At 41.2% G+C, this 27105-nt stretch overlaps 1 long non-coding RNA gene across 1 annotated transcript in view; it reads right to left on the reverse strand.

Moving 5' to 3' along the window:
* The window catches only part of LOC128790531 (uncharacterized), a 69600-nt gene extending 45825 nt beyond the window's left edge, over positions 1 to 23775 (reverse strand). The window contains exon 1 of the long non-coding RNA XR_008431789.1: positions 23628 to 23775. This is a non-coding gene — a long non-coding RNA (uncharacterized LOC128790531). The remainder of the gene's footprint in view (positions 1 to 23627) is intronic.
* Between the last annotated feature and the right edge of the window lie 3330 nt (positions 23776 to 27105).

The following is a 27105-nucleotide window of genomic DNA, read 5'->3' on the forward strand; positions in this document are numbered from 1 at the left end:
CAAGTGCCTGTGGACAGGGTGGCTGACTCAGATGTACTTCCTGTAGCCAGCACTGAAGACACGGAGTTTGCTGGAAATGCAATATAGAAATCTGCATGAGTCCTCACTCCCTGAAGACACAGGGCTCACAGAGGAACATGGAGGTGGCTCTGAGCCCAGGCAGACAGGGGTGAGAGAGGACATGCTTGGTTTGGGTTAGCAGCTTTTGAAGATGGCAAAAATACAACCTACCAACACCAAACAAAAAGCACAAACAAAAAAAATTAAATTCGTTTCAAAAACTGTTTCAAACAAAAATGGTTTCCCCACAACTTTTAAGATTAAAGAATCTGCATTTTTTAATGAGCTAATTAGTTTTATGACAAGAATTACTTAATTAGAGCATAGCCAATTCTAAGAGAACAGAACAACTGAACTGGATACCCAAACTATTTAGGCATGTATGCCACTTGTATGCCACTTCTGTCCACTCCCTGTGCACCTGCCTCCAGACAACAAATCCCAGAGATGCTTCCTTTACTTCAGACCATTTCTCACACCTCCTTAAAAAGCAAGGAATCATCCAGAGGCTGTTTCCAGTGAAGTGGTATTTACAACATGAGCAAGCTTTCCCAAGTCTGGCATATGTGGCTATGGTGGAACAAGAGCTTTTACCTGCACTCCAGAGAAGGAACTCTATTATAGAGTATCTTTCGAACAAGATTTTAAAAGCCTCAGAAAGCCTCAGAAAGAGTTAAGCAAAACATGAAAGCAGCCATCATAATGCATGAAGTATTCAGAAGTCATCTCAGAGGCAAATGTTTGAAACTAAATTCAGATCAACTAGAGGAGGTCCTTTACATTCGCAGTCCCAGACTTCAGTCTGTGAAGATAAACTAGGAAGTGAGGACCAAATTTTTAATATTGGTTTCTAGCTGTGAGTATCAGAACTCAATAAACCCTTATCTGTAATAGCAATACCTAAAAGATAGCTTTAAATGACTTTAAAAACCCACTACTTAATGATGTGTTCAAAGCTACACAGCTTCAGACCACTTCTGAAATACATGCAAGTCACTGGGAAGACAACTGTTCATATCTGCCACTTGTCCTCTGCACAGCAGTGAGCTTTTTACCAGACCAACACTTGAGTTCCACCTCAGCTGAAGCTGTGACCTTCGTCCAGACTTGCATTTTTGGATATACTGTATCCCGCAATCTGAAACTGGCAGCCTCTCTGTTAGAACAAGGTGATAGCACCAAAGTACACAGGTTTTAATGCAGCACAGCACCCTTCATGCAATTTGGTAATCACTCTAGGAGAATGAGGACTTCTAGCTTCTGAATGCTCCAGGTCAAATCCTACCTATAAGAATTGCTTTTGTTTTATCACATTTATTTATTTATTTAATAAGCAAGAACTCTCATTGCAGCTATAGCATGGAGACAAACAGAAGCACTCAGGATTTACAAGGACATTGCTCACCAAGTTAGATCACTTCAGGCAGAGTTATGAATAAGACTCATGTTTTAATATGAGAGCTCCTGCTTTAAGGCACTCGGCCACACTTTGTTTGCAATGCAAGGAAGCCAACTCAGCCACCTACTCACCTCACATGTAGCCCAAACATCACTCAAACAAGAAACTACATCGAGAAATCTCTTTAGTTTATTAGAAATCCCTTTAGAGTTTAGCCTTATGCTCAACTCTAATTTCTATCCAGAAAACAGTTTACCATCAACTAGGAAAGCACAATACCACTCTGCCAGCTCCAAGGAAGGAAGAGCTGAGGCACAGAGCACACCAGACCCCTGAATTAGTGACTGGAGAACTGTGTGAGTGAGCTCCAACGGCTTCACAACAAATCCTTCCCATTGTATTTGACAGAATGTGTCCTTCCAACTATTTTTTCTCTAAATTCTTGTGTTTAATTCAATGCATGTGGTGAGGGGAATGACTTTTAGAACAGTGATGTGCAGCAGTACACAGATGTTCCACATTTGTCATGTCACATGAACCTTGTGGCTAACACCCAACCTTCAAAAGTCTAAAAAGCCTCCTACATAAAAATCCATATGATATATTTGTTCCTAGAAGAACACCAGACAATATATTAGATTGCTGGAGATAGGTTTCTCCAGTATTATCCTTTTTAAAAAACGAAACAAAACCAAAAACCCACCTGCAACAAGCTTTCTTTGATTTCAAGAAATTTAAAAAACCGCAAACAACAAAAAAACATAACCAGACATAAAAGTTAAGTCAAGTGGTAGTTTGACAAGATTTGTCACAGCTAGAAGAAAGCGCTTCAAATTGAATTAACTGTTATGTATTGTGTAAAGAAAATGCACATATGTTACATACAATCACATCCAGAATATTTTTTGGCTAGCTCTTTTTCTAAAGAAACTTTAAAAAGACAGAAGTGACACGACAGATTTATAACCAGCACAGAGGTCCAAAATCTTCACTCAAAAAGGTTTCTTAGTTTCTTTCCTCCCAAATGAATTCAAACAGAAAAATAGAGCACAGAAATTGTTGCCAGAATACATGACCTAAGTCCTCATACCTTTACTTTCAGCACTGCTTTTATAATGTACATAGTTCAAAATGCTGTACATCCAACAATTTGTGTAAATCCAGCAATTTGTGTGAAATGCTCCATTCTAAATTCTAAATAAAGTATTAGGCCACTGATAAAGTATCAGCTGCAGATTGTGTGAGTTATCAAGCACCTGTGACCAACTGATTTTTTTACCAAATTGGCAATATTTGTTTCAGGCACTAACTCCTGAGCTATCTTTAGTAAAGGGCAGTAGTCCTTATACAGAAATGTGCTGTAGTTGACAGATCACTACCTGTACAAAAATCACATTTCTAAGGGAAAGTTATCTCGAGTTAATTATTAATTCCTTGTGGAATGCACCCAGCTTACACCTGAAAATCTACAGTTATGACCAGTTCAGTGTGTTTGGATTTTGGCATACACTAGAAAGCATCTATTAATAGGAAGCACACACTAGAAAGCAGCTAATTCATACATCAGTATTTGCAAACAAACAATAAATTCAAGTAGAATAAACCTAAAGCCACTTCCTGCCAGTTACTGCATTTGACAGACCTGTGGTCAGCACCCTGCATAACACAAGAGAGGTTTCAGTTTCCTGCTGACAGGAGCTTGTGTGACCTTGGCGAAGTCACCGGGGCTGGTCTGTGGCTCCATGGCAATCTCAGCCAGCTGCTGGCTGCCAGACTCCCACTCCTCTCCCTTCCCTGCTCCACAGTGTTTGACCCTGCACCGACTCATTTCAGACCAGCAACCATAAAAATAATTCAATTGCTCTCGTACGTACTGAACACAGATGACTCAGTGCGGGGTCAGGAGAGCAGAGCGGGGCAAAGGGGGAGGCTGGTACATGTGGGTGAGAACATGGTAGCCAGCCCCCATAACCCAGCTCCCAGTCCATCATTCAAGATAAAGGGAGCTCTTCAATTTCACAGGGGTCTGGTGAGCATAAATAACAAAAGGTTAAAAAAGCACTGAGATTCATATTAACTCACTGGAGCAATTTTTTAGATTATTTGTCTAAGGAAGGGAATTTTTTTTCTACAGAACACCCATTCTGGTGTAACTCTTTGGCTTCCATCACTCAAATTTCTAAGCTCTGCAGGGACTTTGAGTCAGAGACTTAGTGAAGTAAAATAAAGCTTACAGAGGAATCCATGCTGATGCAGAGACTCCAGGACAGCTCTGTTTTGCAGGAAGCTCCAGTACAAGGGATGTAAAGAGAAAAGGCACAGAAGGGGCCTTCCAATACAAGATCACCATTTTCTGCTGTTTCTTTGTGTGATTCCTTCTGTATCTGGGTGTGGAGCATTACACAGATTTATCTGAACAAGTACAAATTCCTGTATCAGATGTATGCATAGTGCTTTATCTCAACTGGACAAACACCTAGCATAAACAAAAAAACAAACAAAAGATAAGACAGTCTTGAGGATGTTCCCTAGATAAGGCGTCCCCAAAAGATGGAACTTGTTTCTCCTCTCTCAAAAAATGGAGGAGACACAATCCATTCTTAAAGCACCCCAAAAGGAAGCTACAGTCTCCTGTTATCTCCAGAGTGCTGGCTGTATCTCTGTGGCTGTTTGGGGCTGGCTGTGTCAAAGACCAGGCAGGACAAGCCATTGGGATGAAGTCCATCAACTCTGTGGCTGAGCACCTCAGCTACCTCTCTCCTCCAACACCCATGTTCTGGGGAGCATTTTTTTCTAGTGGAACTGTTGTATTCTTCCTAGTGTTTCTGTTGGCACAGCTGTCTTAGGGGAAGAATTAGATGGGATAAATGGGATCAGAACAGAAATGCGTTAATTGTACCAAAGCAGAACAAAAAAGGTCACAGCAATGCTCACTTTATTACCACAATTAAACACAGCAGAAAGTATTTAGCAATATATATTATCTAGCAGAACAACTAGCAAAAAGCTCAGTGAACATTTAAACACTATTTTGAATGGATTAAAGTGACCTGTTGCAAACACAGCTACATGGTTAAAGAAATTCAGCATATATCTAACAATAAGTTTATTTCTTAAGGCATACTTTGTACAGCTTTGCCATGTATCACCTCACATATACTTTAAACAATTAAGTATTAACATTTACCCCTCCACAAAACCTTAAGTAGCCTCTGGAGTCTTCAGTTTCCTTGTTTATTTTATGAAATCACATCACAAATAATCCATTCTTATTCATGAGCAAAACTCTGGAATTTTTCTCACTTAGTAGTCTACATAATTATGGTAGAGATTATCTTGGCCTGGAGGTATGTACAGTTCCTTGGTAACTGTCTCTGCTGTTAAAAAGTTTACATTGCTTAACAGTTTATTTATGGACTTAGGTTCTTTTGGTTTAAGATAACTGTCTCAAATTATAACCAAAGCCTTGGATCAGAGCAATTCTGTGGTGCACTTCACTCTAGCCAAGAGCAGTCTTGTTAGTCAGTAATACAGCTATGAATACTGTATGTAGAATACAATAGTTGGAATTCACTGGAAGCAATGACATTACCATTCAATTTGCCAGTTTTGCACAAACCCATTCAGAATATACCTATGCTGTTGGCAGCGTAGTGAATAAACAGTGGGGAGAAAAAGCAAGCATGATATGCAGATCTTGTAAAGGAAAGTTATATATGTTTATTACAACACAAGAAGCACTTATGGTAAGATTTTACATTTTCAGAGTGAAATAGTCTGTGCTGACAAATTCAGTTTTGAAAACAGAACCATAAGTACCATAAGTCAGAACACCAGGAAGGCTGGAAGAGCCACAGTTTGATTTGCATATTTAGTTGTTAGCAGCAAGAAGCCTGCAGCAGAACAAGTGGCAGAAGAACATCTTTGCTCATGTAACTCCTGGGAAAGCTGATTCTCACAGCACATTTACTGTGATCCCCACCTGGAGCCTTATCACTGCTGGCAAGCTCAGCCAGCACTCCTCTCCTCCACCACACAGCTGGGAAGGCATCCCAGCAAGCACAGCCCTCCCTGCTCCACAGGCTTGAGAAACTGCAGAGCAGGGACATCAGCACATCCTGCCCTGCACAGGGGTGTCCTCTTGCTTTTCCCCAGCCCCATGGAAATTCCTAACCTGTCTGTCTAGGGCAGGTGTTCAGTCTGCCAGTCAGCCAGCAGCAGGCAAGTGCTTTCTCAGAAACATACACAACAGGTACATTATATTTCTTTTTTTTCAATTGAGTTTTAGACAACCATGTTTAACTTTAAATCAAGAGTGAGGTGTTTTTTAAGGCTAGCAATGAGCCACTGAAAAGCTAAACACAGTGTAAAAAGGCAATGCCCTCTCAGCCATGTAAGTTGCTGTGCTAATGCAAAAATTAACTATTTGCATCACTGCTGAAATGCATCTAAGTTCAAATGAATTTCCCTACTTAGAAGTAAAAAAAGAGCAGGAAAAAAATCCCTAAAAAAACAACCCTCACAGTACAATACAAACAAACAGATTAAAATTTCAGGGTTTACAGCACATCTAGGAATCAACTCTTGTCTTAAGTATCTTCCTTGCAGTTTAGAGAGTATGTGCTGTAAAACACCCACTTCACGTGTCAGCCAGCTGGCAGACCCAAGTGGGCTGTGTTTGCGTTGTCTCAGTGACTTCTAGGCTGCACTTGCACAGCTCTGCTCTGCCAGGCCTTGGTTAGAAACTGGGGCTGGGCTGTTTGCACTCCTTCAGAGAGAGTAACCTCTGACATGGGCCAGTGTGCAAGCAACAGCATGGGAATCTCTCCTGACAGAGTGCCCCGGGACAGAAACAGTGGCCAGAAACACAGACTATACTTAGAGCTTCAGTCATGAGTTCAGAGGGCAAATTACATTACTTGAGCCCTCACAGGCACACTCACTCCTTAATCTGCAGCTTGAATTCCTTCTACATATCAATTAGATATACCAGAATAAAAGCCAAGCACTAACTGCATGAACTAGCTGATCTCACAAATCCAGTTTTTAAAAAGTGCTGCAATTCCTACATGTTCTAGGCACTGCGAGAGTGGATATCCCAGTGATAAACAGTCCAGGTTTTACCCAGATCCCTGTGTACACCTGACTGTACATTCAAATAACTTCAGCAAAGTTGACTGAGATACACCTGGCAAAGAAAAGATTTCCTTTATACCTGGAAACCAGCTGCCATTAATTCTAGTCACAGTCATCCATCCTAACACAGGTGAATGTCTAATGAGACTTGCAGTCAATTGCCTCCTCAACTGTTTATCTGAGCAAGAACAATTACAACTTTCAATATTTTCCCATAAACCCCTAGAAATGGAGCACAACTGTAATTAAATAAATGCCAATTTTAGCCAAAATGAAATATGACCTTAGATTTAAAGGTTTCATTATTTAATAGCTCCTTAACAACTAAAATGTGACATCAGAGATGGTTCCATTACAATGCCTCTCTTAGCTCCTTTGGCAGGGGCATCAATTATGCAGGACATGTTCTCAAAGGGCTGCAAAACCAAATTATAATGCTCTTAGTCTTGTTGAGTAGCAACACTCATGAAAGCAGTATTTTATTAGCATGTAAACCAATGTCACCTGCCAACCTAATAGTACTGTGGAGCAGATTTCCATACATGCTTATTAGATTGTCTTCCAAGTCCTCAAAATGAATTTTTGAAACATTTCTTCAGACTCAGAGACATTTGCATGTTCTGAATTTATAACAATAGCAACTTTTTCCTTTAGAACACACATTTCATTATGCAGATTACAGTTCTTAACCACCCCTTCAAATAAACCCCATGTATTCAATAATTCATTATTACAAGATAAATTTTACTTGATTTTCTTAGATTACCTCACTTCTCTGACTCATTTTTCTGCCATGTTATTTCCTTATTGTAATTTAAGTCTATGGCATTCTCAGTACATAAGTTTCAGGGTTAATACCAAGCACTAAGGTCTAGAGAGTCATTCCTTCAAGCCAGTCTGTTCTCTTTCTCCAAAACAAATCAATTTCACATCAATTTTGATACTTTACTGTCTCCCTGAAATATATGAGAAATACTGAAAATCAGATGCATCAATTAATTTTTAGAATGTTTACAAACACAGTCTGGAGCACATTATAAGTAAGGAACTGCTCAGTTTCCACTTAAAATAGTCACTCCAAAGCCATTAGTAGCATGAAGTATTCATTTCTTTAAAGATGCTGAACTTTTATATGCCAAGAAGTGGAGTGATCACAACTGTTTTCTACGGGACCATAGAGGAACAAAGTTGCTGCATTCAAGGACGGAGACAAGAGCTGACACCAGTGTCACCTCTGAAACTCCAGTTCATCACAAAAACCATTTACAGTTTTGAACTTGCCCGTACTTACCCAGAGACAGGTGTCTATTTCTGCAGTTCAAGAATTAAGGGGGGAAAAAATCTTTTAAAAAGACAGTTCTACATATAACAATTGTATAGTTTTGAACATCAAGTACTTCAGATTAGTCTGCTCTCAAAAACAAATGAGTCTGCTTTCAAAACTCTCAGAAAGAGTTTTGCTGGAGTTTATTTTAACCCTCATTGGGTTTTTACTTAAAGAGACAAAATTTGTTGAGACAATATCATTCACTTAACTCATGCCCTCCTTCCAAACTCACACTACTTCCCCACTCTGGTAAAATGATTGAGTGGTAAAAAAAAAAAAAAAAAAAAAAAAGGCATATTATAATGCGCATGCCTCTCTTCTTTTGGCCAGAAAAGAAAGATACTGCCAGTATGGCTAAAGGAGAATATTTGGTGAGGTCAGGCAAAGGTTGAAGTGCTAAATGCGAATGTAAGCTGTGCAGACTCATAAGAAAAAGTAGTCCCTTAAAATATACCTGCCTTCCAGCAGCCTTTTCCCTAAAGCTAGTAAGAGGCCACATAATTAGGAATCCTCTTTTCCTCTTCTTTTTTTCCACGGGCATCTCTCCTGGTCAGGTTATTATGCATCATCCTAAAATGCACAAGCACATCATCCAACTCCAACAGAAAACAAGTTACCTCAGCTATTGGGACTACTTGGATCAACTGGATGTGGCTGGTGTCGAGCAATGAAGTCTTTGGAGCGATTTCAGCAGGAACACCCACCAAAGAAACTTCCTAAATACCCAAGAATCAACTAATGATAGAAAGAAAACCATAAAATCCAAAATAGAAACAGTTGAATTTCCTACCAAAGGCAACAGTCACTGCTAACCACAGTCTCTAGAAAGATTCAGAAATGGAAGGAACATCAAACATTTGGTTTCCCCAGACAAGTCAGAAAGACATGACTAATCATAAATGATCCTTAACCAGCAGGTCCTGCACTAGTCCATCCAGATCATCTCTTTACAATGTATTCCAGACATCCCCCATGTTTAGATTCATCTCCTGTACTTAAGCATCTTGTGACAGCATGACTGAAAACAACTCCCTTATTAATGGAACTATTTTCATTAAAAATAAATTCAATAAGAATTCCTAAAGTTTAAAAAAAAAATATCTATTTTCAAACAAAATAACATGAGGAATATGATGGATTCATGTGGCCCACTGCACTTCTGTTCACCTATGTGAATTTTCAAAAATGCTCTGTTAGTGACCACACTGGAAAACAGAGGAACTGTTACAGAACTACAATGGTCTTCTGATCTGCAACACCTCAAAGCATCTCAAGCTTCCCTAACAACAACTGAGAATTCCTCACTGAACAATTATGATACAGAACAGAAGACTTGCCTATACATGGAAGAGAGCTGTAGTTCCAAGGTCTTGCAAATGGATAGTACCATACAAGAAAGAAACAGAAACGAAGCAAAGGCAGTAGACAAAATGAAGCAAGACTCTGAAAACACCTGAAACATAACAGTGAATCTTGTTAAGCAGGTGCACACTCAAATAAATCCTTGTTCTAAACAACAGCACTGAATGCAGAAGATATTAAGAGGATTTAAAAAAACCAAAACCCAAACCAAAAACCAAACATAAAACACAATACTTGGGTTGCTGTGAACAACCAAATAAAATCAGATCTTGTGCTAAAAGATCAAAGTAAGTATATTAATTAAATAGAATGAATCAAATTGATGGTGCAATTAACCCTGGAGAAAATAAAAAGTAGTATTTTCGAGTATAATGTGAACACTCTCAAGCAAGTTCCAGAAGCACATTTCAGGATAAGACTCCTCTATGTCACATCAATCAAGTTACACATGTTGGTGCTGTGAGACATCAAAAATAGCACTTAAAAAAAGAGTGCTGCAAGCAGTGCTCAGCTAACAAACCCTGCAGCTCAGCTGAGCAGCGAGAGCACCTCTGTTAACAATTAACACAGCAAAATCTCTGAACAACGTGGACTTTGCTATGGAGATATATTAACTTTGAGTCTAAATCTTGGATCCGAATTATGCAGTATTTTGGATGATAAAATCACCAGCCAACAATGTAAAAACAAAAATCAAAAAAATCTAATGAGAATCGTTTCAGGACACTCCTCAAAAGAAAACCTGTGAAAAGGTTCATTTATAGTGAAGTTCATTTTTAAGTGAAGTTCAAAGCAGTCAAACAGTTGCACTCTGCTCATTGCCAGATGGCTCTGATATTTTTTATTTCATCTACCTGTAATGCAGAACACCCTCTCACATCTGGAGCTTAACAGTCATGAGTCTTCCCTTCAGACACTGGATGTGCATCTACTGCCAGAATGAAGTTAGAAATCAAAATATTTGCGTTTGGTGGTTTGTTGTTTGGGTTTTTTATTTTTTCTTTACCTCAAATACTTAAATTAAATACTCTATAATGAGGAAAAGGTTTCTTATGATGTAAAAGAAGATAGGGCCTTCTTTTGTTTAGGTCAGAAATGTATATATGACTTAGCCTGGAGAATATACTGATAGTGCAGCACAGCCTCCTGTAAAACACTGGAGCAATTCAACACCTGCAGCAAGCAACAGAGCCAGCTCAGGTGTCCTTTCTAAAGGAAGCCCAGCAGTAACCTAGAGATCTTGGGCTGGGAGATGCTGTCTTCAGTCACAAGACTCTTGTACTGTGAGGAAGGTGTGCAGGGCCAGGGGCTGGCAGTTTACCAAGCTGCACCTGGGCTGCCATGCAGTCAGCAGGCAGAAGCAATAGCTCTGATAAACTCAGCTGGCACTTCTAGGAAGCCAGGGCACCTGGAACTGACCATCCACCAAGCTGTTCTGTTAAATCTGATTACTTTGTTTCAAGCCAGTGTTTATAAATGATCAGATTCTTGCACCCTATATTAAAGTGGTTTTGAGACATTAAAAAATCCTGGAGTTTATGCAAGTTATTGTAACTATTTTCTGGCCAAATATGCATTGGTGGCACTATTGAGCAGTTACAGAAAAGGCTAGGAATCAGATCATTGCTGGGAATGTTTCCAACCAGACACTTGTATTCTGCTAACTCAAATAAGAAACTTATCTTCCTTGTGCCAAAGTAAATTCCCAGTTGCAAAACTAGGTGAAAAAGCAGGCCTTCACTGGTGATCACAAGCCAAAGCCATCAGATTCAATAGCATGTATTACTATCCATTAAACCTTTAAGTACTCAGCCTGAGTTTAACAAAGCTTCCCAAAACTTCCTATGTTGTTTGCATTGACCCATGTATAGTTATTTCAAATCTCCTTACTATTTATTCCCCACTCTTTAATTTTCTCCACCAGTACAAAGAGACATGCTGTCACCATGACCATTCTAACTCCAAAATGCTGTAACACAGCCTAATTTTAAAAGATGCTGGATGGTCTCACAGCATTTTTACAATCTGACAAACAGCATCTACAATTTTGGGTCAGTTAGAGTCATACACAGTTACAATCCAACAGAGCCAAGCAACTGCAATCATTTCAGGCCTTTCCCAGCTGCAACTGTCCCTGGGAAGTGTAAAGCTTCCTTTAAACAAACAACATGTAAAAACAGTGTGGTATAGGAGCTACAAACACAAAGGGAAAAAATATAATTCCAACATTTTAAGCTTCAAATGAACACTATTTTGGGGTTCCATTTGAAAGCTTTTAGTTTGTCAAATCAGAACTGAGAGGTGCCATCAGAAAACTCATGTTCATCTAGGGATCCATGCAAGGCCAATTGAACTGGGCAGAGAACATTTTTTGTCCAGTCTGTCCCCATTGCACCAGCTCCCACATACCTTGGAGGTCTGACACCTTCCTTGGTTCACTAACAGCAGACACAGATCTACTGATCCAGCAACCAAAACCTGAGATAAAGCAGCTTACAAAGCTGAAGGAGTGGACTAGAACCACCCCAGAATAATCAGCACATGCATACAGCTGGGAGCAGGAAGGAAAGAGGGAAATGGGAGGAGAGCTGTTAGAGTAATAAAATTTCATCCCAAAAAATGGCATTATTGTGAGGCCACAGACATAAAGGGGTTGCTCTGAAAACTGTGATGCAGGTTTTAAAGCTCATTGAAACAGTCTCTAGAACAAATTTTTCAGAGCAGGGTTTCAGTGGGAGAAGGGGAATAATTTCTCTATATTAAAAGAGTCTGCCATTCTACAGAAGAGTTCTGAGGTTCCACAGAGTTGTCTCATTATCCTGTGCACAGAATACTTGATAATACTGTAATAACATTGTACAAAGTATTTACAATAAAAGCCTGCAAACTGAACAGCTGCTGGGACATAAACCAGAGTTGAGAGTGCAGCTAACACTGAGGGTACTGGAAGGGAAAAGTCCCAAATCCCAAGGAAGTCGATGTGCAAGCCATGACTTCCAGCAGCAAGGGAGGAAACTGAGGGTAGGACACCAGGAGGATGCTGCTAGGGCTGGGTCCCAGAAGCCTCAGTGTGTGCAGCATGAGGCAGTGTTAACACTGTTTGTGAGAAGCCTGCATTTATTTTGTGCACATTCTTCCAGTACAGAAAGTTACACCTGACCAGAAAGAAAAGTTAATTTGTCCTAGTTTAGCAAATTATTGAAACTCTGCCAAAGCATTGTCCAGATTACACAAGACAGAGCTACTGGCAAGTTACTGTTCTCAGAAATTACAGACTTCCAATGAGTTGTTTAACTTCTATGTTATTTTTAGGTTGTAGAAAGAGCAAGGGCTACATAGGTAGAGCATAAAGGCAAGAATTGTTCAGGCTTGGGGAAATCAGACTCTAGACACATCATGACAGATGTCCTGCCTTAAATAGCAGCAGTAATGTTCCAGTACTTGAGAACCCAGCTAACACTCCAAAATAGTAGAAACTATAAAACATTGATGAAGATATGATAAAGCTGTTTCAAACAAGTAGCCTGCACTGCAAAAAAATTAAAAAAAACAAAACAAACAAAAAAAAAAAGAAAACAAACCACAAAAAAACCACTACCAACAACAAAAAGACACTTTTAGCACTGCTATCTTATGTGATTTCCTACATCCCCACCCATTGTCCCTTCTTCTGTCATTAAAAAAAATAATGTGCTGTGTAATTTGAGTGCTACTTTTGATAGTGTGTTTGAAAGGAACAAAAACTAAGTAAAACTTAGTTAAGAAAGGGTCTCACTGCATGTGCAGTTTGATCATAGCTTGCATACCAAATCCAGAATAGGGATTTGAAAAAAAAAAAAAAAAAAAAAAAAGAGGAAAAGTCTGAAAAAGACTAGCATAAAGAAAAAGAGGGATGCTCACTGAAGTCATAGAAGTAATTTTTCCAGTCACCTGAAACTGAAGCTCCCAGCCTGTAGTACACATCACATACTAGAGGTGTACAAGTCATGCTGACATTGCACACAAGTGTTCCAAGGAGTGCACACCAGCACAGGGAGTGTGTGTGCACTGAGTGATGCTGCTCTGGGAGCTGCCCCACCACCAAAGGCAATTTCAAGTGCACCAGTTTCAGAAACCCTAACAAAGGAACTCATCAAACACATTGCTGTATTTAATACAGGGATCATGTTCACTTGCTGCAACTGTCAGACTTGAGGGGGTAAAAATAATTGAGCAATAAAGATGGTCTCAGGTTTGTTGGCATTTGAAACGTATCCAAGCCCCAGCAGCATGCATGGGGACTATAAGTGACTGGAAACATTTGAGCAAGTGATATTCTGTTTATCAAAAGAGAAGCATTTCTTAGAGCAGCTCTCCAGAGGCCAGACACAAAAAAAAAAAATAAAAAACAAAACCAAAAAAAAAAACCAAAACCACACCAAAAACAAACAAACAAACAAAAAACTAGAACATTCCGAACATTTAATACACAAAACTAATGACTCTTTTACAAGAGTTTGAAGTTTTCCGCAGTAAGAATTTGTGGTTTCCTGTGCAAGGAAGAATGCCAATTCATACTAACATGTTCATGGAAAAAGTTTTTTCAGGGCTTCCTTAAGAAACAAACCTTTGTAACACCAAGATTACTTGCTTTGTTTCAGAGGTGATTGGCATGATTGTAAGTTCTCATATTGGTCTTTGCATAAGAAACATTTAATGTTACTTCATATGTTTTATTGGAAGGGCATTGTCTTCATTTGTTACTCTAGGAGTCTCACAAGTTGTCATATTTTTTGAAGGCAATAATGAAGGTGCCTCATTTCTTTATTGCATTTGGAAAGATCTTTCAGCTGAAGCTCAGCACAAAACCACTCTCATTCCCAGCTTCCTTACTTCACACACAAATATGGGCCTTTTGGGTTTTGCTTTTGATGTCAGCAGCTCCTTGCTGGCAAACACCTCCTAGGAGTACAGAAAAAAGCATGTTCAACCAAATATCACTTTAAAGATCTCTTTTAAAGGCTACTAGGTCCTATAACAGGAGGTCAGATGAAACAAAATCACTGGTAACTTCTTTTTCACAGCTCTCTATCTCTTACTGTAAGGCAGGTTAGGTTGCCAAACCAGGCCATGGAAATTTCTATCTTACCTGGAATGTTTCATCTGCCTTCTCCCTGCTCACACAAATCCCTTCAAGTTATCTGTGGCTGTACTATCCCAGCAGGGTACACCACACAGTGCACTTCAGACATGAAGTTTATTACAGAAGTATAAGCTGAGCATTACCCTCTTAAACCACAAATTTTAAGAACCTGAAATGCATCCCTAGAAGTAATTAGCTATGCTATAGTTTGCTTTTATTAATTTAAGCCCAAGAAAATTGTTTAGCTGGGTCCAGTGCCACTTAAATTCAAAGTTAATTTTACTCAACACAGTTTAGTTTCAAGCTAAAAGAATTAAACTTGCATTCCATACCAGGAATCCATATAAACAACTGGGTTCCATACACCAGGCTTTTGCTTGCAGTAGGAAGCCACAATTACTTTGTTGCCAACCCACAAAAACAGTACAAAAATAGGCATTTGCATGCAAGTTGTCGAGTCAGGCATGCAACAAATATTATGCAGACAAGACAAACAAGTGTATTTCAGGAAAAACAAATCCTTTGCCTGTCAACCGCTGGCACTCTGCAGTACAACAGGAAGGAAGAGGACGGGCCCAGGGGGAGCATCCAGAAGAGGTTCGGTGCAATCCCATGGTCAGGGTGTTTATAAGCTCTGGAGAGTCTTTACTCTCTGAGCTTTGCAAGGGTCAAGTTTTGTACAAACTCCTTTGAAGTAATATTTGTCACAGCATATACTTCAAACCACAAATGACAGAAGACTCTGACTAAAGTAGTTTAAGCCTAAAGCCAAGAGCATATTCCAAACAGGAATACCTCAGCTAAGTTTTGTGGAGTAAGGTGGGAGAAGAAGCAGTACTGGTACTGTTCAGCAGTTTACAACTAAATGCTGATTACAGATGAGAGCACAGCCTCAGTCACGTGCAGCACACAAACAAGGCAAAGCATCCAGAACTCAGGTAGCTGCAACAGGCAATCCTAACAACAGAGCCTAACTAAGCCAGATCCTTACTGACACATATTATCTAAGTAAATATATTGTTTTCTTTTTGTTATTTTGTTCATTATCGCAACTTTTGCCTAAGCAACCTTCTTTCAAAGCCTAGAATCCTTCCAGTGATAGGGACAATTTGGTGTAGTCTCTGGGGAACTGTGCACATGACTGATAAGCTACACATGGGGCAGAGAATTGAGCCACACAACCTGTGAGACAACAGGCACCCAAACTCATCAGTGTGCAGGACAACCCACACTAAGAGCTGCAATGGCCACTCTGGAGAGAAATAACTTCAAGTGCCAAATATCATAACTCTCATAAGCTTGCAGCTTAGTGAAGAAGCTCTATCTGCCACTGCTCTATTTCGGACTTTAAATTGAAACATACTATAATTTTTAGTGCCAGAGAGCAGTGGAAGAATCAGTGGAGCGAGGCAGGCACAATAGCACTTACCACTGAGCAAAGGAAATCATTAACAACAGCAAAAGGAAACCAAGGTGGAAGGGATCAATTCAAGCTACATTTTCAGAACAGCAATTTTTCTGCTGCTAGAAATGCTTCTCTCCTGTGCAATCAACAAGGTTTCCTCCTTCATTAAGCCTTAGAGTTTTCAGCTTTCCTGGAGTTAGAAGGTATTACCTAGACAGACATGTCTTTAAATTGGCTAGGAAGCCAATTTAAGTTTAGAGGAAACTTTAAAATAAATATTTTCCCCTGTAGAGGATGGAGCAAATTTAAGCCAAGTTAAAAACACTGGCAGAACCTTTACTTTGAAAGAAAGAAAGAAAAACACCTAACAAAAAGCTTTCTCAAATGCCTTATTTTTATGCCTTCCCAAAACATTCACCAACTTCATTAAAAACAGTCTCAGGAGGTGGGTGAGACGGTAATCCCTTCTTTTCCCCCCTCTATTATTTTAAACATGTTTAGCCAATTTAAGGCCATTTAAAATCTTTTCACTTCACTTCCCACCACATTCTGAAAGAAATATTTATTTCTCCTAAAGCCTTCAATAATCACTAATCAGACACCGTCTTCCTCCTCCCTCTATTCAATTGAGGACAAACCAACACTTCCTTACTTTCTTACTTCTCAAAATCCACGTCTCCCAGTCTCCTCTATGTCCATTCCCTAAACTCATTCCAAAGGGGTTTATGAATTAATCAGCAGCACTTAAAAAAATTAAAATGTTAAGATGCTCTCCCTAACTTTCTGTGTGACAGAAGCTCCTTCTCCATCCCCTACCCCTGTCTCCATGCCCTCAGTATCGGTTGTCCTCCTCTATTTTTGAAGCATGGTCAATCTGCTGTTCTGAAAGAGAAACCCTGTTACCTGTTTTCCAAAGAACTGTTCATACATGTAATTATTAAATTCAGAACACACATTCATTTCTACATTTTCTGTGTTAGCTAGACATTTTAATCTAATATCTATCACTCTGCTCAGCTAATATAACTATGTATCTAGTATGATCACTTCAAACTATAAGCCTGTATTTCTGCTATGATTTCAGACAAATAATGATTCAGTGCTCCAACACTGACTTTGAAAAATTAACTTTCCAAGACAAGTGCAAGCATCTAGCCAAACAGTTTTCCAACTTCTTTTAAGACACTTGCATTAGAATGGAAAAGTTCAAACTCTGAGCTATTTGGAGATACGAAAAACAGATCCTGAAACATGCCACCTTAAATCAAGAGACTTTTTTTATGGTTTTGCTTTTGTTTTTACAGGTCAAGACTCTATTATGAAGCCAGAGTCATCCTAGCATAATTTAGGTAGTGTTGATGTTTAACATGAACGTGAAAGCTACAACCAGCAAGCATAGAGCAGGCCTGGTGAAAGGGTGGGGGAAAAAAAGAGGTAGAAAAAAAGAAATGTATTTACAATCACCTGGAAATTTCCTCCCTGAATAATAGGGTATTCAGGCCAGTTACAATGGGTAACTTGGACCCTGGGGCAGAGGCAGTCTTTTCTGCTATCAGGAGCAAGAATGCACAAGTCATTCCCATCCAGTCTCCTTCACCATGAAATGAATAGCAAAACCATGAAAGAACAAATTTACATTTTTCGAATACAAACTGCATTAAAAATTATTTCAGGTGAATACCTGATTTATCACCTTGTATGGGAGTAAGGAAACTAATCAATGGCACCAGCTCAAGCCTCTGAAAACTTAGCTTTATCACTATCTTTAGCAGTCTCTTGCAGCAACCAAGGATACATTCCTCCTCACTCCAAGTTTCAAACTGGTATTACAGAACAGGTTAAATGGTTAGAATAGAAACTTTAGGCAGGAACAGAATTATCTCCTTTTTCCAAAGGAGCTAGAATTTACTCTTTCAACGTCTGTATCTCCAGGCAGATAGCTATGGATTCAAAGCTGCAGTAAAGAGCAGTTCAGTCACACAAAACGTTTTCCAGACATTTCTTATCACGTTCATGGCAGGGAGAACAGGCTGGAAAAGGCAGGTCTCAGCCTGTGGCTCCTCACCTGGACTGAGCACTCACTGCAGATACAAGATACTGCAGAGCCCCTGTTCCTTCCTTGACATCAGTCTGAGCAGTGCTGCCACTGAAACAAAAGTTCCCAGATCCAGTAAACAAAAGGGTTGGCTGACAAGAGAGCACAGGATGCCTTGTCAAACTGAACATTGTTCAGAGAAGCGGTTAAACAAATGAACTGTTGACATGGCTTTAAGGCACACCTTTTTGTAACCCAGTAATTTAGGATTAGTTACTGCTACAATCTGTGGCTGTATACGTAAACACAATTGTATTTCGTGTTTGTTTCAAATCTACAAAACAAAGATTTTTATGCAATCTGTTCAACTAGTGACAAAGAAAACATCTAACAGGTTCGATGTGGTAAGAACAACCTGCTTTTGTTTTAAGTCCATTCGAAGCAGGAGAGGGGCTCACAGCATCTAACATTTAAGAAGTCAATTTTATCTCCACTAATACTTAACACCAGAGAAACAAATGCAGCTACAGTTGCCTGTATTAAGCAGCTGGCAAGCTCAGAGATGGAAAAGTTGCAGAACAGCTGGGGAATGCGAGACCCTTTTGAACAGGCTGCTATATGATCCAAAATAATGGTACATGTTTACACACAACACAATGGCAGCAACAGCCAAATGCAGGTCTGGCGAATGGACTACAGCTGCTCCTTCCCTCAGACAAGCCCAGCAAGCAGATAAAAAGGAGTTAATATTCACAAAATATGGCTTTCATCTTAAAAAGCAGCAGTCTGAGCTTCAAAATAGACAGCTGACCCTTCAACTGGACTAAACTGTACAAGATTCTGTATTAGAATTACCTTCTAAAACCAATCTGGATCAGGGTCACAGAGCTTTCCAAGCTGCTGCTACTTTACCACCAACAGTTTCCAACAACGTGTTACTCAGACTAACAGGTTGCCATCTAACTTGCAAAAAAAACTTCTCTCATGACAGTATTTTCCAGCTAGAGTTAGGAAGACAGCCATTTACAAACTCTTAACATAGATTACACAGGAGTTAGCTTTCCACTTCAGAGGAAGACCTTGCGTATGCTAGAAAGGAGGGTTTGAATAAACACGGGCTTTACATCTTTTTATATCTTTTTTTACACTGGTGTTGCACATCGGTGTAAAAGTAAGTTGGCACCTGAAGACAGCACATCCCACTGCTCACCTAAACAGAGGGGTGGCCCTTATTTCGTGCCTACTTATGCAATAACTGATAGCATGTTGCAAGGAGCTTGTTTCACAATTGCTATCTGAAGAAGACACAATTTTGTACGCGACCTCGTACAAAAATTGCATCACCTTATTTCAAGTGATCTTCCCAGTTTTCAAGTCTCAGAAGCACAGTATCAGCGGTACCATCTGTCTTGCTCAAGACAACCCACAATTAAATAGTGCTAAGGAACTGGCTTGATTAATATAATTAATTAATATATTTAATAATAATACAATTAATAATAATATAATTAATTTCTGTCGTAACCATATCAGTCCTAACTACACTAGGCACCAAAACAGAGTTAGTAATGGAATGTTTCAACTCATTGCATCCTGATTAAAACTAGTGTAACTCAAAAGAAATATTTTTTGACTGAGAGAAGAAGACAGCATTGAAAGATCTCCACTTCTTCTGCACATAGCCATTGAAGTTACAACCCCAGTTAGGAGCTACTGAGAATAGGATGGTTAAAACTGGACAAAGACAGTTGTGGTAGCAACAATGACAGATGTAGATACAATTTTTAACTTCCTTTGCTTTTACAAAGAAAAATGCCACTAACAGCCATCACAGAAAGCAGGATTTTGAAATATGGGTTGTAAGACTACCTCATAACTAATGCAACTCTACTAATGCCAAATGTATCTCTCAGCACACTTAAGCAACAAAGTGCCATATCTGTACACTTCAATTTCAGACTTCAGATAAAGAAGTCTTTCTAGTGAAATTAATCTGTGAATTAAGCCACATTTGTAAGGAAATTCCCCATATTAATAAAGAAGGAAAATAAGTTGAGCCTTGAATCAAAAACACAGAAAAGATGCTTCCTGTACCAAAACAGTACCAGGTACTGCCAGGTACCCCTCCTGCAGTCAAAGGGATGGGCACAATACCTTAAAACCTTACCATCTGTAAAGGTAAGAGCACAGATTTGCTTTTCCTGCTGCACTGACAGTGCATGGATACAAGTGCTGCTGTGCTGTGGCACTGGGAGCCATGGTTTGTATCCCCAGGGGACCTCAGTGAGCTCCAGAGCCCCATTTGCACCAGGGGCTTTTTCTCCAGGGTTTGGAACCTCTTTTGCAACCCATACACACGCACTTCTGGGCACATCCCACTTCTTTAGTGTCTCTAGAATCTTGTTCTCAAAACAAAAACTTAAGAATGGAAGCTTAAAATGTCGCAGGATGTTGTGATGAGTTATGACATCAGCAAAGCTGGGCACAGTTCAGTAAACAGATGATGTTTAACTGTTACAGGTAATGCACTGACAGTCAGCCCACCTGAGCAAGTGATATGGGATTGATCTAGACCATCCATAAGATCACTGAACCTCTCCCAAGTTACTCTCTGTACTTACTGTATTGGATCACTCTTTCAACCAAGCTCACAATTATAACAAAAAAACCAAAAAAACCAAAAAAAACCCAAAAAACCCCAAATTTTAAATTTTAAAACCCACAAAAGAACCAAAGAACTAGTCTCCACTGAACTAATTACTGCTTTAAAGGAGAAGATATTTATCTTAAAATGCCAATACTGTACTTAGCAGGTACAGACAAAATAAGTGTACTTAGAAATCATTCTTTGATTCCACTCTCTTCCTTTGTAGCCAAATCATATACTGTAACTTATTTTCAATTAAAAGAATGAGAATTTTTGCGTGCCATGAATGGGTGTGAGTTTCCATATTTCTGAGAAGTTTTTTTTAACATGCATTTCACCCGTGGATATAAACTTGGGTATTTCACAAGACAATTAATTACCACTGGTATTCACCAGAGACGAACTAAGAAAACAAATACTCTAATAGCTTATTCCTGATTTTACTATAACTGCCCACAGAGGTTGTTTTAGAAATTGTTGGGAGGTACATCTACACCAAAGTGTACTTGCCATAACAAAGATTTCCCTCCATGTAGATCTCCTGACAGCCATGTCCCAACAGGCTCCAGATTGTTCATACACATACCACGTATTGTTCAAAGCAGACTTGCTTTAAGCAAGATTAAATACCTGTTCAGTTTGAACTGTCCCAGTGCCAGGGTAAACTACACTAAACTAGTTCAGATGATTATCCCGCTGGGCACCAATGGCCTTTGAAACTCCCAGAACCCCAGAATCTGCTGCTTCTGGGAATTATGCCAGGAGCTGTGGGATAGCTCTCCACAGAGGACATTACAAATTAAATATTTTAGAAGTGTGCCTGTGTTTACATGGAGCAAGGCTGCAGTTCAGCATATGAGTCAGCATGGTTTGCATCCACTCAGAACTGAGCAGTGCAGTTGGGAACTATAAATTTTCCAGCGAAACAAAGGGTGTGAAATGATTCCCCCAGGGGAATACAGTCAAGCCACACCTAGCTAGAGCTAACACTCACCTGAAGACAGGAATTTTGTTCAGAGCTTTATTCTGAAAAAAAACATGACTTTCCTCTGGTGACTTGCAGGAGTTTCTACACAGGATGGACACTGTGGTCCTGCCTGTATCAGAGAGGTTTGTGATGATACCATGGCCAGATAAATTCACAGGCATGCACATCCAGGCTAGTATACAACTCTTTAGGCATTACAAATAAATACTTTAAAGTGAAAGCTGAAGCATATTTCCTATCAGGATAGCAAATCAAAATTTTAACTGCATCTCACTTAACACAGTAACATGTAACAAAACCTCCACACAGATAAACAAAGCAGAACTTAAACTGAGCAAACTACTCTAAAGCATCTCACCATGCTGTTACCTACGGCCAGATGCATTTAAGGACCAGGCCAAAACCCTTTTATTGCGGCCTCAGGGGCCAGAGGAGAACAGGATGACATCTCAAGCCTCTCAATGTCCCACCAGGGAAGAACGTCTCTTGGCAAGAACAGCTGTCAAGCCTGTGTTTCAGGAGCAAGGCACATTACCACTATTCCTTCCCAGTCTCCAGAACAAGCACTTCTATCTCATGAAGGCTCCAAAAGGACCATAAAGAAACCAGGACTGTTTCTCTGAAAACTCAGGCTGGACCTCTGCCACTGCTGGTTACACAGAGCCAGCAGACAGCCCATCCTCACCTCAAACTGCACTTCCAGGTCTGAGGCAACAACACTTCAGTGTAGTAACACTGCACACAGTTCTGTTGCCATAAACCTCATTAGCCACGTGCATCAGTCAAGAGTGGTTTCAGTTTTCCGGTGGCTGTTGTTTTCATTTTGAACAGATGAGATTAAGATATTACAGGCTAAGAACACTCTTCAGTATGATACAGTCTGGTTTACTCTTCCAGAAACACATTTGCCCACTATAAAAATAACCAGACTTGTTCAGAACATATTCCTTATCAGAGGGACTGCTTGCACAGCTAGAAGAAGGAGGTACCTACCAGGACAAGAGTAATGTCTTTCAGTGCCTGGGATGCTATCTGAGCTAGGATCAGTCTATGATGACACTTATAACCGTCAAAGACACAATATCAAAACTAAATGAGTAATGTTCATTTCCTATTTTCATTCCCAGGCTTCATGATGCTGCCCCCTGCCAAGTAATAAACTTGAGTACACTCAGTCTTCTAAAGACCACTTAAGTCTCTCTTAAAAGAGTCATAATCCATGATCATGATCCATCAGACTGCAAGAAGTGTTATTAGTAGAATGGATGCAAAGGTGTAATTAAGTAGTCAGCTCTGCAGCACTAGGTATCCATGCTCCATGTAAAACCCCACAAGCACTGCACTGATAACCATCAGCATACCCTACTCATTTTTCTCCTATTAATCACAATACCACATTGTTTCCCCCCTTTCTAAACGTCATACTGTTTTCTGGAGTTTGGACAAGTCGGGGCAAGCCAGAACCCTTCTGCTGAGCCATTTAAGGTGAGTACTCAGTCTCTCCAAACCAGCTCGGGGGCTCTGGGCCGAAGCGGTTCCGCGCACCACTCAACAAGCGCCCTGTTGATTCTGCTCGCCTTTCCCGGTATCCTACTGAGCTGCAACCAGCCAGCATCATAAAGTCCCTCTTTCTTTACATCACACGCGCGCGCTGCTGCCGGCGCCGATGCCTTTCCTTTTCCAGTTGAAAGAAGAGACAAAACTCCTCCAAACACTTCTCAGCCTCGCTGCGATGCGGCCCCCGCGCCTCGGGCGGCCCCGGGAGCGGCCCCTACGCCGCGCCCCCCCCTCGCTTCTCCCGCGGGCGCCGAGCCGTCCCCGCGGAGCCCCGCGCCGCCGGCGGCCCCGGCTGCAGCGCGGGCCCGGCTGCAGGTGCTCCGCGGCGTGCGGAGAGTGCGGGGCGAGCTCCGCATCCTCACGGGCTGCCGCGCCGGAGAGCCCCGAGCCGGAGTGACAGCGCGGCGCCGGCGGGAGCAGCGGCTCGGGGGAGTTCCGCGCGGCACCTCCGCGACCGCGGGCGCTGCCCGGGCGCGCGGGGAGCCCGCGGCGCCTCCGGCACGGCGGCAGCGGCCGTGCCCGGGGGCAGCGCCCGCACGGGCTCCCCTCCCGCGGGGAGCGGGGCGAGAGCGCGGCCGCCGCCACTCACCTCGCACCCGGCGGCTCGGAGGCAGCCGCTGCCTCCGGCGGCCTCGTCAGTCAGTCAGTCAGTCACTCAGTCCGTCCGTCCGTCCGTCCGTCCGTCCGTGCCTCCGGCCGGTCGGCGGGGCGGAGCGGGGCGAGGGGACCGGCGCGGCCGCGAGGGGCGGGGGGCGGCCACCTCCTGCCGGCGGGGCGGGGCCGGGCCGGGCCGGGCCGGGCGGGGCGGAGCTGCCGCGGGGGTCGGCGCGCCCCGGAGCGGCCCGGGAGCGGCGGGGCCGTGCGGAGCTCCCGAGCCCGCGCAGAGGTCCCGGCCCCGCGCCGCACGGACCGGACCGGACCGGACCGGACCGAACCGATCGCGCTCCCGCTCCCGCTCGCCTCCCGCGGGCTCCGCTCCGCGCCGTAAAGAAGCCGCGCCCGGCGTAGTGGGGAGCGGCATTTTTGGGTTCCTTTCACCGAGCATGGCCAATAGAATCTTTAATTGTTCAAAGGAGAGCAGGCCCAGCGAGAGAGCTCCGGTGCGGCAAAGGGCTGGGAGGGCTCGGCGGCGTCACTCGCTCACGTTTATGGGTAGCTCCTGCAGCGTTTCTGGACAGTGTTTCTCTGTAGTGTACATTCAGAGACACACGACTATTCTCTTTATTAACTTGCACGACCTTTCTAGGCTGTCTGAACCTGGTGGAAGAGTTTGTTTCTGCTGGGCTGCAGCAGATCCTGGAAGAGCTTGCGGAGAAGGCTGTCTAAAGGAGCAGTTCCATAAATGTCCTACTCCTTCCCTACTGCTGGGGCCACGTGAGATAGAAGTTGGGAAGTTATCACCACATTTCATTTAAAGGGTGAAACTCTTTTCCCTCCGATGTATTTATTTAAAATCAAGGCATGATTAGGAAGGTGGAGGAGATAACATGTTACAGACTTCAACTCTGATGCAGCGAAGGTGTTTGTCCACACAGTTAAAGGGAAACATAGCATTGAAACTGACTAATATTAATATGCAGTAGTTAGTACTACTAACTATATTCTAGTAGTCAGTACTACTAATATTCTATAACTAATACTTATAGAATATTAGTCATTGAAACTGACTAATATTCTTCCAGAGGGCAGAATCTTTTTATCTTCCTTACACTTCAGTCTTTTACTTTAATCAAATATTTTGTAAGTGAATTACATGGATAATTCAAGACCTGCTTGATCATGTCTTACAAAGCAACCTGCAACCTGACCAACAACACAGAGAGAATAATCAAAAATCTAAAAATCATTTGAAGAATGTGTTAAACCTGCCCACTTAGGTAGAGGATGCCCAGAACCAAAGACAATAACATGCTTCTGTTCCATTCAGTTGCAGAGAAGAGCTATCTATATCTGTGTGAAGTCTCTGCAGAGAAGCAGGATAAAATCTTAAGGTGTGGAAACGTGCTGAGACGAGGCAAACCTAAAAAATTTCCAACCGACACCTAACAAGCATTTTACGAGGCACATTACAAAATCTCTCTGCAGCACCACAGCAGCTTTGTGCCCTAGATGAATTCAGAATGAATATTGAGGGCTTAGCTTGAAACATCACTGGGCTTTATAGCTTTGTGGCAGGGAGAATTTTCTTAATTGCAGGATAATGATGTGGTGTGGGCACATGCTTTTTGCCAAGTGGTTATGAATTACTTTGTGCAGATACATGAAACCCACATCAAATAGAAAGCGTAGACATGTCCTTCCCATCTGAAGGAGAGAAGGAAGAAAACTACTGTGGAAAGGAGGTCAAACATAAATCATAGCAAGGTTAAAAGCCATGGATTAAAAAATTGACCTTGAAAATACGGTTTATCCTGCTGCCTTTCAAGAAAATTTGTCCTGTTGTTCAACACCCCTATTTGAAACTATCAAAGGCTTATCTTTCCTTATGAAAAAAAGAGACAGCACCATCTCACTAGAATTGTCAAGGTTTAGAGATGGAATTCTGATTCTGAAAAAAATACCCTTTAACACAGGCCTGAGAGAATTGTCTGAGGAACAAAAAAATAATTGGAATGCTAAATTTGCTTTTCTTGTAGATTACATGAGATTGTTCTTATCTGTTTTCAAACATCAGAATGGTTTCTTGATGGAACTTTTGTAACTGAAAACCTGCAACCCATTTAACCAGAACTCTGTTTTCACCCGAGCTCAGAACTGATTTGTGTGTCTGGATTTAGCTTTAGGCACAGTCCCTGCCGTCTTCTGCCAGAGACTTTTCTCCTGCAAACTTAATCCATGATCCAGATACATGATTATTTCAAATTTACATTTCAAAAGGAGTAAAAGATTGATTTTAATTCCAAGGGAGAAGAGGGAAGCACAATGATGTTGTCCAATCTTTTGTTCCCAGAAGAATCAGCAAAAAATTAACATTATTGGAGAACTATAATTTGGGTCAGACCAACCATCTTAATCCATGTCTGCTATTTTCAACTCTTTTTTAATGTGTTAGACATAAGCATGTTTGATTTATGACAAGAGTCAAAAACATCTGTACTTTGGGGCACAAGCAAATACTCGTTTGAACAATGGGCTCCCTGGGGAGGGATATAGAAAAGAAATGACTTTTTTTTTGCAAATAATTCAGTGTTTTCCACTCCATAAAGTGTTTTGCTTTGTTTTGAAAAGTGCTCTGCAGAAGACACAATGACTCAATCCATTATAAAGGAGTCCAGCAACTTTCACCTTTATGTGACTGTGTGTCTGTGAGCCAGGGTAGCACTGGGGAAATGCTGATACCATTTGCTGGCCTTGGAGTGACCCACGTGAAAAGAATTGTCATCTCAGTCCCATTGGCAGCATGTATTCACATCTTAAAAACATAGTAATAACAAGTATTCACATCTTAAAAACATTTGGAACTAGCTGGCAGTCTGAGGCCTTGTCTGTACTGAGGATTAGTTCTGATTTCAGGAATTATTTTAGCTTCTGGTAAAAACCCACTGTAGATCAAGTTGTGCAAATTGTGATCTGTGCTGCCATCTGCATCAATGAATGGCTGATGTGGGGATTAGTTCTAATTGCAGATGAGGTTGAAGGAGAGGAACCATGTTCTGAATAGTTGCATATTCTGGATCAATTATTATGATGTGCTTCAGTAGTTTATTTGAAGTTTTTCATTAAAAAAGTGTCAAAAATATCAGCAGATCAATATCTGTATGGTTTTCAGTTCAAGCCTGCGCTAACTGGAGATTCAGTTCTGTAACCAGATGCTGTGCTGTATGTGCATTGACATGATTAGAAACAGGCTCGAAAGTAACACTTAAAGCCACTAGTAAACTTCTCAGATCTCAGTAAGCCAGGTCTGGGAATGAATGCTGTGCCCATTCCTTTTAAACCATGATCTTGAATCCAGACATCTCTGCACTTGAGGGCCTTTCTTGCCAAGCCTTGGAGCTGACCTCTGTGGCTGAGCACAGTCGGCACACTGTGACAAAGATGTTCCTCACTGTAGAGCCCAGTGTAAA

The sequence above is a fragment of the Vidua chalybeata genome, chromosome 1 (genome assembly GCF_026979565.1).
Source record: "Vidua chalybeata isolate OUT-0048 chromosome 1, bVidCha1 merged haplotype, whole genome shotgun sequence".
NCBI lineage: Eukaryota > Metazoa > Chordata > Aves > Passeriformes > Viduidae > Vidua > Vidua chalybeata.